The sequence below is a fragment of the Centroberyx affinis genome, unplaced genomic scaffold (assembly GCF_046629955.1).
Source record: "Centroberyx affinis isolate AG114_WGS23_722 - 3 ecotype Tasmania unplaced genomic scaffold, CSIRO-AGI_Caff_v1 ptg000177l_1, whole genome shotgun sequence".
In the NCBI taxonomy this organism is placed as follows: domain Eukaryota; kingdom Metazoa; phylum Chordata; class Actinopteri; order Beryciformes; family Berycidae; genus Centroberyx; species Centroberyx affinis.
This window is the reverse complement of record NW_027278874.1, coordinates 242,479-257,033: the sequence shown is the minus strand read 5'-3', so window position 1 is coordinate 257,033 and position 14,555 is coordinate 242,479. Positions and strand designations below refer to the sequence as shown.

General features: G+C 41.4%; 1 pseudogene; it reads left to right on the top strand.

The window, feature by feature from the left end:
* Positions 1-14,555, top strand: part of LOC139657589 (contactin-associated protein-like 4) — a 78,471-nt pseudogene that overhangs the window by 44,637 nt on the left and 19,279 nt on the right.

Here is a 14,555-nt window from a genome sequence, read left to right as displayed (position 1 = left end):
ATAGGCCTCTCTGAGGTCTGTGAGTGAGCAGGAGACTCATACAGCTTCAGCAGACTGTCCATTATCTGTCTGGTTTCAGCAGAGAGACACAGCAGGGAAATTGACTGTATAGGGAACATTTCCAACCAAGAGCAGTGAGACAGACGACAGCACCTGTCTGTGCTGAAATACAGACACACAGACAGAAGATAGACAGATAGATGGGATCAGACAGTAGATGGACGGAGGAAAGAAGGGAGGGAAGCATAGAGGAGGGAAGGGATCAAAGGATTGATCAATATGTAGATGGATGAATGGATTAACATTTTACAGTCCCTCCAGGATTTTGCAATTTCGCAATAACTAACCCAAATTCAACCAATCCCCTCGAAATTTGCGAGAGCTTGCAGTTTTGTCCAATCACCACAATATTCCCACATAAAATTGTCAAGTCAAACTACACATCACCAAACGTACTTCCTTGTTTCTGGGTCTGAGTATGCAGATATGCAACACAAACATTTCCCATTTGCCAAAGAAAATTTCTACTAAATTGTTTTGTACCCAGTGCAACATTGTGGTGGAACACAAACGAACGTGTGTGTCTATGTGTGTGTGTGTGTGTGTGTATGTGTGTGATGGAATGATGGCACTAGCATTTGTAATGAGATTTGTAATGTGACTGCAAAGCCTCTATATTCCTGTAGACATATAACAATTATGTGAGAGAGAAATTCTAGGAAAAGACATAAAAACAACAGCTAAGTAGAGTGGCAGGGGGATTTTTGAGGGATAATAGATGGATAGATGGAAAGAGGGGACGTGGGAGAAAGGGAGGAGTGGATAGAGAAATAGAAAGATCATTATTTGCTCTATCCATCCTCCTCTGTGGGAAAACAAAGAAGCGCTGACTCAACAGAGACCTTTCCAATCACCCTCTCTCAATCCCCTCTCCAACAACTCACTCTGGCACTGTTGTGAAATACATTTTTCATTGTATAGCATCAACGCCCTCCGTCCAAAAACAATGTATTCAGTGTCGGGGTAAGAGGTTGGAAACATCTACTTCAATCTGCTTCAGAGGTATTTGGCTTCATCTTGGGGGGAGGCTGAAAGATGGTGACTCGACAAAAAAAATAAAACTTCCCAAGCAGCACTCAGCTATTTTCTCACAACCCAATTCATCTTAGTGCACATCTCTGTGTCTTGTTTCCAAACAGAGTGTATCTGTTTGGAACTGGTTGTACACACTGCAAGCAACTTGGATGATTGATCGCTCTGTTCTGACTGCTTGTGGACAGTGTAAGAGGCTCCGATTGAATCTATATAATGGTCTTGTGTAGCTACAAAGTGACCAAGAAAAATACGCTTATTTTGCATTTTTCAGCAGTATTTTTCGTTACTTTGGTATTACCTTTCATAACGTTATATTGTTTTGAGTTAACATAGCTAGCCAGCAAGCGCAACTTAAGAAGCAATCATTTTAAATGAATAGGAAAAAAATTATATTATTACTCAAGAGCTTACCGTCAACTCTAGCAGTGGATGCAACCGTTCTCCAAGCATCGTTTTTGAGACTTTAATTCCTGTAGTCTTTCAAATAAAAGCTGTAGAGAACTGTGGGAAGCTTTGAATGGCTCTAATCAGCTGCTCATCCATTTTGCTCTTGCCAGGCAGAACTGGCAAGTGCAAAACTGAAAATATGAAAACATGAAAAGAAATCCCATGAGTAAGAGAAATCTGATCGGCTGCAAGAAGTTTAGCCAACTTTTCTCAGCAGACAAGCTTGTTGATCGTCCATAGATCAGCCGAGCTTCCCTTGTTGCTCAGCTCTATAGGAAATAAATGGACTTCTGGTGATTTGTTGATCATGTTGCTCGCAGTGTGAACACATGGTCAGTGTAAAAGGTTGGAGACAAATTGTTCACACTGTTGTTAGCACAGTTTCTTGAAGTAGATCCTCCGTGTTTGTGTTAAAAGCTGAAGCAAACTGAACCAATGTTTCCAGAGATATAACAGTGGTACCTTGTTGGACATGTTGATGATAAGGGGTTTGTTTGCTTGTGTGTGTGTGTGTGTGTGTGTGTGTGTGTGTGTGTGTTTGTGTTCGTGTTCCAGAGGGCTCTCCGTTCAGCTGGTGGCTGGGTGGTCCAGGTCCTGGTCATCTCCAGACTTATTGGGGCGGAGCGCAGCCAGGCAGCCAGCAGTGTTCCTGCGGCCTGCAGGGAAACTGTCTGGACCCACAGCACTACTGCAACTGTGACGCCGACCGCATGGAGTGGTACTGAACCTTATTAAGCCACAGAAATGTTTATTATCATCATCAATGAATAGTAGTATTTAGTTTGTTTCTTGTTTGTGTCGTTGTTGGGGTTGACAGAAGAGCACAGGATGTCAGCCAAATTTGATGGTATTTTTTGGTGTTTAACTACAATGAATATGATTAGATATAGAGAAATAGTGAGTGCTGAAGATAATAAAAACAAGTAATTACAGTGGAATTATTACAGCAATCAAAAGCATTGAAAAGAATACAGCAAATAGTAATAAAAATAGAGCATCTTTGTTGGCATCTCTAGCTATCAGAACAAATATGTCAACATCTAAGAGAATATTGTATTCTTGTGAAAATACACCCAGACTCTTTTATAAATAAGAATTCACAATTATCTGGGTTTTTTTATACAAGGACCCTAATATGGCTGACCGCTTTCTACTATCCTCAACACTCTGAATTTAAGGCATAACTGGCTCTCCATTAAGGTTTGAGCTTTCAGTGAAAAACAAATCAACTGGTCAGAAATGAGTAGAGGAAATAAACTATTTTCACTCTTCTTCATGTTGTAACCAACACTGTCATGCCTCACTTCTATCCTTCTATCATCTCCCAGTCCAAACTGAACACTTACTCTATTTTTACAGTATTGCATCACATTCACAAAGTGCTGTGTACTTCACTCGCTTCCAGTCCTGGGATGTATTTTCCCCCAGCAACAAGACACACATGTAGATAATCAAACGTACATAAAGCTGAACATGGGTGTAAACGGACAGGAGGCGCTCACTCAGAAGTCTGTTATGTTCTTTTGGAAATGGCTGTTCCAAAAACTGGCATAGATTGAGTGTCAGGATGGCCGTGGTACGATCTGGATCCCTATAAAATTGGCCGAGACAATGCACAGGTTGTGTCAGCTTATTATAATATTTGCGTATTCTGCTAGTAAATCTATGCAAGCAAATGAGCACAGTCTGTGGTTTGTGATTTGTATATTTATCTATGTATTTATGTTCCAATTCTCAATCTAATTAAAAGTGTTCTTGATGCGGAGAGACCGGGTTTATTTTGGGTCTTTATGATTAATCCCTCTTCTTTGTTGTGTTAATGTGTTTTATTCTCATCTCCTCCTGTTCCTTCCTCTCCTTCTTCTTCTTCTTCTTCTTATTATCCTCTTCCTCTTCCTTCTGCTTCCTCTTCTCCTCTTCCTCCTTCTTCCTCCTTTCTTCCTGATCCTCCTCCTTCGTCCGCTTCTCCTCCACTTCTTCTTTTTCTATTTCTTCTATTTCTTCATCTCCTTCTTTTCCTCCTACTTCTTCTCTTTGTGATGCCCCTTCTTTATCTTCTTTCTCCTTCTCCTCCTTGTCCTCCTCCTTCTTCCCTGTCTTCTGCTTCTTCTTTTCTTTTTCTTCTCATCTTCCTCCTTCTGCCTTTCCTTTGCTTCCTCCTTTTTCTTCCTTTTCTTCTGCTATTTGTTCATCTACTCCCCTTCCCCCTTCTCCTCCTGCCCCTTCTTTATCTTCTCTTTCTCCTCCTCCTCATCCTCCTCCTCCTCCTCCTTCTTCTTCTTCTTCTTCTTCTTCTTCTTCTTCTTCTCCTCCTTCCTCTTCTTCTTCTCCTGCTCCTTCTTTATCTTCTCCTTCATCTCCTCCTCTTCCTCCTTCTCCTCCTCCTGCTCCTTCTTATCTTCTTTTCCTCCTCCTTCTCCTTCTCCTCCTCCTTGTCCTTGTCCTTCTTCTTCTTCTTCTTCTTCTTCTTCCTCTTCTTCTCCTCTTCATCTTTCTCCTCCTTCTTCTTCTCCCTCTCTTTCTCCTCCAGGGCTAATGACTCGGGCCTGCTCATCCATAAGGAGACCCTCCCAGTCCGGTCTGTGGTGCTGGGTGACATCCAGAGGCCGGGGTCAGAGGCCGCCTACAGGGTGGGACCCCTCCGTTGTCATGGAGACAGTAAGTCTGATTGATGCTAAGATGATGTGAATCTTCCTGTTATGGAAAAAACTGTCACTTCTTTCTGGTTCTGTCAAACTACTGCTGACCTGCTGGCTCCAGTTTTAGTCAAGCAGCTGCCTCAGAATCAAGTTATTTCTGAGTGAGAAATTCTTTCAAATGTAAAGTCGATATGGAAATAAAGGACTGTGCCTTTAAGGTTCTCATTCCAACTGCTAGTTACCTGATTAATAAAGTCTTCTGGGCACTTCCACCTCGAGCGGCTAATTACCATTAGCACAACTGTTGATAAAACATTATTCCTTCTAAGTTTCATCACTCAGATACTTGCTCTAATCTGCTATATTACAGGACAAATCAAAGCGACACGCTTCTTGTTTCTCCTTTCATTTATTCGTAATTACAGCCCTTCCTTTGCTGCCCGAGCGGAGAGATAAATAAACGCTCAGCATGATTAATCAAATGATACAGCTCAACAGAAATCATACCCTTGTGTAACCTAATTAGCTGAACGGTCGGCTCATTTGTTTGATACGTGATTTTCATTAAAAGCTCTTTACAGTGAGTTTTCACTTTGTGTCGCCCATGCAGAGAACTTCTGGAACGCTGCGTTTTTCGACAAGGAGACGTCGTACCTCCACTTCCCCACCTTCCACGGAGAGCTGAGCGCAGATATCTCCTTCCTGTTTAAAACCACCGCCTCCTCCGGTGTCTTCCTGGAAAACCTGGGCATCAGAGACTTCATCCGGATCGAATTGAGCTGTGAGTAAAACCTGCAGGTTGAAGATTTAATCCAGATCAAACTGAGCTGTAAGGACAGTAAAACCTGGAGTTTATGGGCTTAATCTGGATTGAACTGAGCTGTAAATAAAACCTGAAGGTTAAAGGCTTAATCCAGATCAAATTGAGCTGTAAATAAAGCCTGGAGGTTAAATATTTACTCTGGACTGAGCTCAGCGGCACTGCGTTGGTGTTTCCCTCCCTGTCCTGACTCATTTAAATGTGAACGTCACACAAAGACTGACAGCAACATTTGCTGTTGTTGTGATGATTAAGCTGTAACCCTAACCTTTAATCCTAGCTTCATATGAGGATTCGGTGCTTACTGCAGAGTTCAACTCTTTTTAGAGAACACTGAATACCTGTAATGACTGGTGGCATTTGTTTTGCTCTACTGCACAGCACTTCAAGAGGAGTTTTACTGTTTGGAGCAAGAGAACGCATGGCTCTACTCCTCTTCACTCCACTTTGGGTTTCTACTTTGTTTGCTTGGGACAAATCTTTCTGTTTCAGCTCCCTGTTTTCTGCTTGGCTTGTCTACTTTTTGGTCGGCAGAAAAAAGCGCCCATGGCGTGTGTCATTTAGAATATGATAATGATACCCAAGAGGGTGTTTTGTAGTTTATGGGTGCCATGATGTTGTGGCTGGGTTGGAGGTGTATATTTATGTGCAATCACAGTGTGCGTCATTTAAAATATAGCAGTAATACCCAAGAGGGCATCCTTGTGCTTATGGGTGTGACAGTAATGCGAATGTGAACATTTATTGGCACTCATTTATGGTGTATTATGCTTTGAATCCATGGTTGCATTTTTGAAGCTCTTTCACCCCACTACATCAGTTTAGTCTGGTTCAGGCGGCTCCTTTTTGTGTTGTGTTGTTTTTCGGTACAACGTTTCCAAATAGGATTCGAAGCGACACACACAGCATCTGATCCAGAGATGCTGCTGCTCCAACAGCCTCCTCGCTCTCCTCAGGGAAATCATTGCCAGCCTGGTTGTTTTAGCTCCAGCACGGTGCAGAATACGGCTGTTCTGATGCCGACCGGCTCAGATCGCTCTGTAGCAGCGTGGCTCGGCCTGAGAGCGGTTTCTAAATGAAGTTCTTGTAGGATTCTGGGATATTGTTTCATCTGGCTCTGTACTCCCATGGTAATACATCCTCACATTGCACCGCCGCAACATGAAGGATGAGAGTTTGTTTCGCTCTCCTAAATCCTCTGCTGCTGGTGAAGTGAACATGATGAGGATGTTGCGAGCCGAGCAGACAGACTGAAAGGGGGAAAAAAACAATTTGAAAGTTGTGTTGGATTGTTCAGATGCTGCTCAGAGTTAGGCGGCGTTCACATGGGACATTTGGTATCTGTCAAATTGAAACCAACTAGGCTGCATTGTGGGCGTTTGAAGCAGTCTGTACACATGCCATTGGCTGATGAAGTCCGTTAGCAAATGACGTTTAGCTGCACTTCGTCAAAAGTTCAACTAGTTTCAACTTTTGTCGGATTGGGTTGCGATATTTTCATGCACTGCACTCCAACACATAGGTCTGTCTCATTGAAATACATGGGATATTGTCCTTTTTGACAACTTACAAATGCTCATGTGAACGCCGCCTTATCAGAATCATTAGTGTGCTTCCACTCAATTTCCACTGATTCACTGCACTTCATAAAATAGGTAGCTTCAGCCAAATTGTCTGATTAGTCATAGTTGTGTTCTAGCCGTGCTGATAATTAAGCCTAACCCTACAGCAACACTGCTTTACATCGTTATCAATATGACTGCTTAACATCTTTCTTCATTAAGTTTCACTCAGCAGCCTCAGGTTAGAGAAAAGTGTCTTCAAAGCTTTCAATCAGCCAATCAGAAGGTCTAACTATGGAGAGGTGATATCAGCAGAGTGGAGACAATTGGGTTTTTGAAGGCTGACACCAATACTGATAATGATAACTGACATTTTTTGCTTTATATCATTTTCATGCCAAAGCCAAAATGTCTAACACACTCTACTAGTATAATCTTAATGATAATTTTATTTCTATAGCACTATACAGCTTTCATAAAACAAGTGCTTCACAACCAGTAAAAACAATATAAAAACAATATAACAGACAGATAAAACAAAGTTCAAAACCAAGTTGGTTATATAGAACAAACAATAAAAGAAGAAGGTACATAGCAGTATATTAAAAAGTGCATAAAACAAACGGAGAAGGTTATTAAAACAGAGTAGGAAGACAGCAAGCAGCATATGGCAATCATCTCCCAAACCTGACTCACACAGTAATTCTGTTTTCCCCTCCTGTCATCTCTCCTTCCCATTTCCCCCTGTTTCCTCCTCCTCCTCTCCATCAATCCCCCCCCACCCCAGCCTCCACTGAGGTGCTCTTCTCCTTCGATGTGGGTAACGGGCCTCTGGAGGTTCGCGTGGCGTCGGGCGTCCCGCTGAACGACGACCGGTGGCATCAAGTCCGAGCCGAGCGGAACGTGAAGGAGGCGTCGCTCCGCCTCGACGAACTTCCCGCCGCCACGCAGGAGGCTCCCGCTGACGGACACTTCCATCTGCAGCTCAACAGCCAGCTGTTCATAGGTGGGGGAGCGAGTATGTGTGTGTGTGTGTGTGTGTGTGTGTGTGTGTGTGTGTATGTTGGGGCTGAGGAGATAGAGTACTTAGCAATCACTTTCAATTCACATCTTCATTTCAACCTGCCGCTGCTTTTGGTAGTGTGTGTGTGTGTGTGTATGTGTGTGTGTGTGTGTGTGTGTGTGTGACTGAGTGTGTGACTGAGTGTGTATGAATTTCCCTCATTAGTAGCAGTGCTGGTGAGTGGCTGTGAGGTCCTTTCCCCTCTTTTCACTCAGAACCTCTGAGGACTGGAACAACATCAAAATCTCTCTCTCTCTCTCTCTCTCACACACACACACACACACACACACACACACACATATACTTTCCCCATCTCTTATCTCAGCAGTAGCTTGTGTCTGCAGCTCCTCCTCAAATCAGCAGCTGATCACAGAAGTTTAAGCTTTTAGTCGGCTGATTTTTTTTTCTCTCTGCTTCCCACTGTAGTTCACATCAGACGGTTTCATATGAAACACTGAACTGTGCAGCGCTGCTTCTGTTATTCAGGACTTTGGTACAGAACAGTTCATCTACACAGGAGCCAATGGAGTGTATTCCCTATAAAAGCAGGCAGCAGTAGCGGCCAAGGGTTTAGATTTAATATTAATAAAAATGCCACCTGTAAAGGCTACTAAAGGATATCATCACTTTCATCACCCATACAGTTACAGTAGTATAGTTAGAAGTCTAATGCCTCTTCCTCCACTGCCCTATAAACCATATTAGACAGGGATTGGAAAAAATATTCTGGCTATTCCACATGTGCTAATCTGTTATTGACTAATTCCCTCCTGCCACCGAGCTGTGTTGGATATGGAGGAGCTGAGTTGACACATTTATTCTACAGTGGGTCTAATACTTCTCCTCTTCCTCCTGATAGACTGGAAGTGAATCCCCAGATAAAGGAAAGTTTGTTAATCTGTAGAAGGTAGTGTAGTAGGTCCAGAGTCCTAAATTTATCTCTGTTAGGCTAGGGTTGAATCCTTAGAAAAGGGCTAAAAATATTCTGGGCTAAGCTGCTATTGGTTAAATCCCACCGTCTGCTCAGCAGTATTGGATATGGAGGAGCTGAGTCGACATGTCTATTCTATTGGAGGTCTAACACCTCTTCCTGCACAGTGTTTACTCCTGATAGACTGGGATCCAAGGCCCAAGACAGTATAGTAGGTCTGACACCTTTTCATCCATTCGTCCTAGATATAGCCTGTTAGGCTGGGATTGACTCCTTGGAAAAAAGGAAAGAAATATTGTGGCTATTTTACATGTGCTAAGCTGCTATTGGCTGAATGCCATCATCTGCTCAGCAGTATTGGATATGGAGGAGCTGAGTCGATGGTTTCTGAACACTGAACAATAATCACACTCAATAAATCACCATGCATCAGGGAACAGTGATAGCATGCATCATGCAGCGTTCTTTGTTTGTGTGTGGTGTGTTTTCTTGCAGCTATCTGTAATTAATCTGTAAACAAACCTAAACCTATATTCATTAGTTACGCATCAGTTAGTTAAGAACCTCTCTGATTCATATAAAGTTAATCAATACTACAGTCCTGTTTAACTCTGTTTATCTCAACTTCATCAGTTCAATACTACAGGCTTCTCTGATTCTCTGTTTAACCTCTCACTCTGCCTGCAGACTGAGGGAGAAGAAAAAAAACAGAAAATCCATCCTTTATTATCAGGCGCTATCATTCTGCAAATATTATGGATGTCACTTCATATCAGTAAACACACATTCTGGAGGGAAAATGAACCAGCAAACACTGATGAGTTTGGACGGAGGCAGTGGCAGGGAAATAGAGGTGAATATTGATTGGCTGAATGTGTTTAGCCAATAATCCGCTCTGAATAGCCGGCAGGTTTTGACCGTCAGCCTAAACCCATATATGTTTACCTCAGACTTATCAGCACACTGGAATAATGCAGATGGATTTATGTGTTTGAATGGAGATGTGCTGGTGTTATTTGCTAGATTGGCTTGGGAACGGATGTTTGTAAGAGAATATTTGACTTGGCTGTTTTTGATTTGATGTACAGGAATGCATCAAGTGTTCAGTTCAGAGTTTCCACCCTGCTTGTGTTTGTGAGGAGTTTGGTGTAGTGGCTGGAAAAACCAAACAACAGTCTGTAACAGCCAATGTGTTCCTCAGCAGCGTTATGTTCCGTTAAAGTGTCCTTGAGCAAGAAACTGAACCCCCTGCTGTGCCTGCTGTATGTCAGCTACACGTCTAAAATATAAAAAATAAGGCACACTATCACCATCTGTATATGTCAGTATGTGTATGTATTGATTTTATTGTAAGTCATAAAGTTGTCTTGGCTTCTGCGCAATCATAAACACAATATTCATTCATAAGCACCAAGGACCATGCATGTACAGCAGATCAATTTGTAATTTAATTGTAAATTAGCCCTCTCATAAATATTTCCATAGTATCTCAGTTATTTTTCATAGTGGTACAATGAGTAACTGTTAGTATCTCTCGACTGGGTGGATATTTGACCGGGCAGATGCATATTGTACAGCACTGAATGCTGATTGCTCACAAGCCATCTTACTATGTACGGTTTATTTATGAGATCCTGCCTTCTACAGATGTGCAAGCCAAAATATTCCATTATTTGGATTCATAAGCATTGGATTGTTTGAATCCATAAACCGTATTACCATGTGCACTGTATTGATGAGCCATGTACAGATTTATACGGCATAATATTCCATTGTTTGAATTAATAAGCCACAGTGTTGGTTTGTATGAATTCATGAGCCATATTTCAATGTACAGTGTATTTATGAGCCGTAATGCTGCCTTGCTTTATAAGGCAATGAATTCCATCGTTTTGATTAATAAGCCATATTATTGCCTTGCGTGGATTTATACGGCACGGCATTGTTCATTTCCTGATTCCTTTATTGCCATTTATACTGCAGGTGTTAAATATCCATACGCAGCAATTTGGAGTGAGCTTGTAATGAATGCAAACATCAGTCGCTGTGTGGCTCATAAGCTGTTGTGTTGCTTTGTTTGGATGGTTAAGCTGTAGTTTATTGGTGCTGCATTGCTATCCACTGACTGATATGTACATATTCTAGTGGGTGAGGGAGTGGCTAGGCTTGGGAGAGCTTCCTTTTTTTTTTTTTTTTTTGTGTGTGTATTTGTGTGTATTTGTATTGTTTTTTTGTTTTATGTATTGTATTTTCTGTATATTTGTGTCAAGGACCCCCTTGAAAACGAGATGGTTCATCTCAAGGGGTTTATCCTAATAAATTGTCTACAATATTCTCTGCCCCTGTTTGCAGTGCCATGAAAAATATAAACACACAGTTTGACGAAACACCCTAGTGTATGAGGATTTTGATGATTCCTTTGATCTCCACTTCATCAATCCTTCAAATCGCAGTGGAATCGACATCAAATCGTCCTATTGTATGTAATGTAAGCAGCTTCCTGACAAACCAGATTAACGTACAGATATGTTTCTTCCCTTCTCCTGTGTGCAGCATCAGCAAACATATGGTGATTCGTTTTGTCGCTCCACACGGCACTTACTCCGCCTTTGATGACTGGTTTGATCTCCACTACACAAATCTTTGCTGTAGAATTGCCTTTTGCTGCACTGTCAGATGGTCCCATATGTGTTTTATCACACAATATCCTGATCTCATGTTGGGAGACTGTAATCCTCTTCTCAGAGCCGAGGCTGTGCTGCTGGATATGTGGTTGAAGCCCTCACTGCTCCAGAGGTTTCTGCTGATAACTTCCCTGTTTCTAGTTTAGTCTCTCCTCCCTTGTTTTGCTTTCTTGGTCTGCGGTCGAGTTTCTCTGCATTTTCAGTCACACACACTCACTGCCTTTGATGATTGCTTTGATCTCCACCTCACTAATCTCAAGTATTGTTTTCCATACTCTTTCATGTGGTTTCGTATGTGTTTTAGTTCACAGTCTCATGTTGGGACACTGTAATCGTCTCGTTAGAGCTGAGGTTGTGCTGTTGGATATATGGTTGAAACTCTCATTGCTCTGGAAGGTTCCACTGATAACTTTGCTCCCTTGGTCAGAGGTGGGGTTCATCTACATTTTGACTCTTTGATGTTTGCTTTGATCTCCGCTTTACAAGTCCCTCATTATGCTTTTCATAGACGGTCATATGGTCCCAGAAGTGTAATTTGTACTGTAATTTGTCTTGATAGAGCTGAAGTTGTGCTGCTGGATATGTGGTTGAAACTCTCTCGAAGGTGCAATTTCCCTGTTAGGAGGGTTTGTTCTCTCACAGCCTTTCCCTTTCTATGTTCTGTTCCTTTGGTCAGAGGTGGTGTTCCTCAGGGATCTGTCCTCGGTCCCTGTCAGAGTCAATGAGTATGTTTACATGCACATCAATACCCCGATTACTAGAAGTCACCAGCTGAAGGCAATATTTCAATCACAATATTAACATGGTTCAAAGTAACGCAATTTCTAATTTCTAATAACCTAGTTAAAGTGGATTAATTCAATAATCGGTCTACTGCTTGTCACTCCATTGCACTGCACCATGTTTGTTTTTTTAAATACAACATCCAGGTTACTGCATCTGGTCACCAACATGCGCAGTTTGAAAAAGCCAAATTAAATCCGACTAAGGCTTTTACATGCCCTAATAAATCGAAAGATTGAGCAGAAATCTAGGTGTGTTAACCAGGTTATGATTACTCTGATTATGACCTTACCCTCATTAAGCTAATTAGATCAAGGTGTTTAAATGATAGTTTCAGTCATCAGAATATTGCCTTAATCTGTTTAAAATCTAATTATTACTGTGCATGTAAACATACTCATTGGCAGTCATGGTCTCACTCCCACGAATAGTTATTTAAAGATTACTAATTCTTTCTAATTATTTCTCAACTCTGAATTACAGTCATAAACATCCAATAGTTTCCCCAAACTCAACACTCCAATGTTGGACAGAGAATTTTCAGTAGAATATAACTGTAATATGAGTTTTCATATCTGACTTAGTGGCCCCACTGTGTTGCCTAGCTCAATAATTTACACTACTCGTACCACAGAGAGGGGACTGGAATAGAGTGTTAAAAAGCTCAGTGATTTATTGGTGTGAAAAGCTGCTGCTGCTGCTGAACAATAGGAAGTTGTCAGGTGCAAACTCTGAGAGCAAAGCGTTGCCGAGTCTGAACTCTGAGCACAATGAAAATTTCGATCTGTGATCTCTGCAGAAATAGGAGGTTGTCAGGTTTGAACTACAATATTGTGAACAATAGCAGGTGGCCATGTTACATCTCAGGGAAAAAAAACACAATGCTGAATACAGAGCTTGAACTCTGAAGATTTGTAGCTGAAGTTTTGTAGAGTAAAGTGAGGATATACAGTATGTTTTGCTGTTCCAGTCGATCAGACAGCTGTACAGGCAGACAGACAAGTATCCAAGCACCCAGTTATCCAGTCAGACAGATAGTCAGACAGACAGCTGATAAAAGTTAGCTCCCCGAAAGTATTTTCCACTGACAACTTCCTGCCTCATTGCTGTTTCATCAGCCTGTCATTTCATACAAAGAGTGTTGACAATGTCGTGCTTCTGGGGCTGCAGAGGCGACGTGGATCTGCAATGGATGACAGGAGGAAGAGAAATGAAAAACTAGACAGAGAGAATACATAGCGCAGACAAAGACTTGTACAAACACAAAGAAATAGAGAGAGAGAGGGTTAGAGAAGACGGAGTGTGTGTTGGTGTTTTGAAGTAATGTCTGTGTGAGCTTAAGACAGGAATATTACATCTGTTGCCTTGGAGCTGTGGCTTTGGTCCTTACACTCCTTAGTATTGATTTTTTGTAATGGTGCCAATATAGAGACTTTGTAGTTGTCCATTGTAGAAGTAATTGTGCGCAAATAATGGTTAAGTATATAATGATGCAAGAAAAAGAGAGGTGCCTGAAAATATAGTTGTGTGTAGATCCATTCAGTCCCATGGACCAGTGAATAGTGTGATAAGGTGGATTTGTGTCCAAATGTAGGTTACTGTGACACAGTAAACTGTCTTGTCTTTAGCCCTAGTCTCTACTCCAAAACACTCAAGCTACTGAGCTCAGTTAACCTGAACAAACTGTTAACTAGCTATCTAGCCAGCAGCCTCATTTAGCAAATCAATTGATGTTACCATGCGACTACTAGTCACTACTAGGGATGGGACGATATGCTTATCTCATGATACGATTCGATACGCAATACAGGGTTCACGATTCAATACAACCACGATACGATGTAATAAATAAAAGTTCAAAGTCTGACTGTGCAGAATTATGTTTATTTCTGAGGTACAAATCTTTCTAGCAATGGCATTGGCTTGCAGAATAAAATGTAATATCGCGATACATTTTTCTGCCCCACGATATGTATCGTCACATATTTGTATCGCGATATATTGAATTTTGATATATTTTCATTTTCATTTCAAACCTTTATTTAAACTCGAATAACCATTGAGGTTGCCCTCATTTACAATGATGTCGAGTTACAAACAAGTTCAAAGTATTAAATAAATAGGACAAGACATAGATGACAATAAAGAAAATCAATTAAAACAGTTACACATTGAGGCAGGGAGGTTTGTGATCATGGTTTTAAATTGTCCATAGGTTAGTAGAGTATTGGTTTTTAGTGTGTGTTGAAGATCATTCCAGGAATTTGGAGCACTAAAATAAAAGGCTGATTGTCCAAATTTAGACCGTGCTTGGGGGACCTTAAGCATAAGCAAGTCATTTGAGCGAGTTTGATAGGGTCCAAGGTTCCAGTCCAACAACATTGAAATGTAGGGTGGTAGCTTTCCAACAAGGGCTTTATATATAAACAAATACCAATGTTTATTACGCCTCTCTGCCAGAGAAGACCAACCCACCTTATTATAGAGAATACAATGGTGAGTACCATAGCTATCACCAGTAATAAATTTGA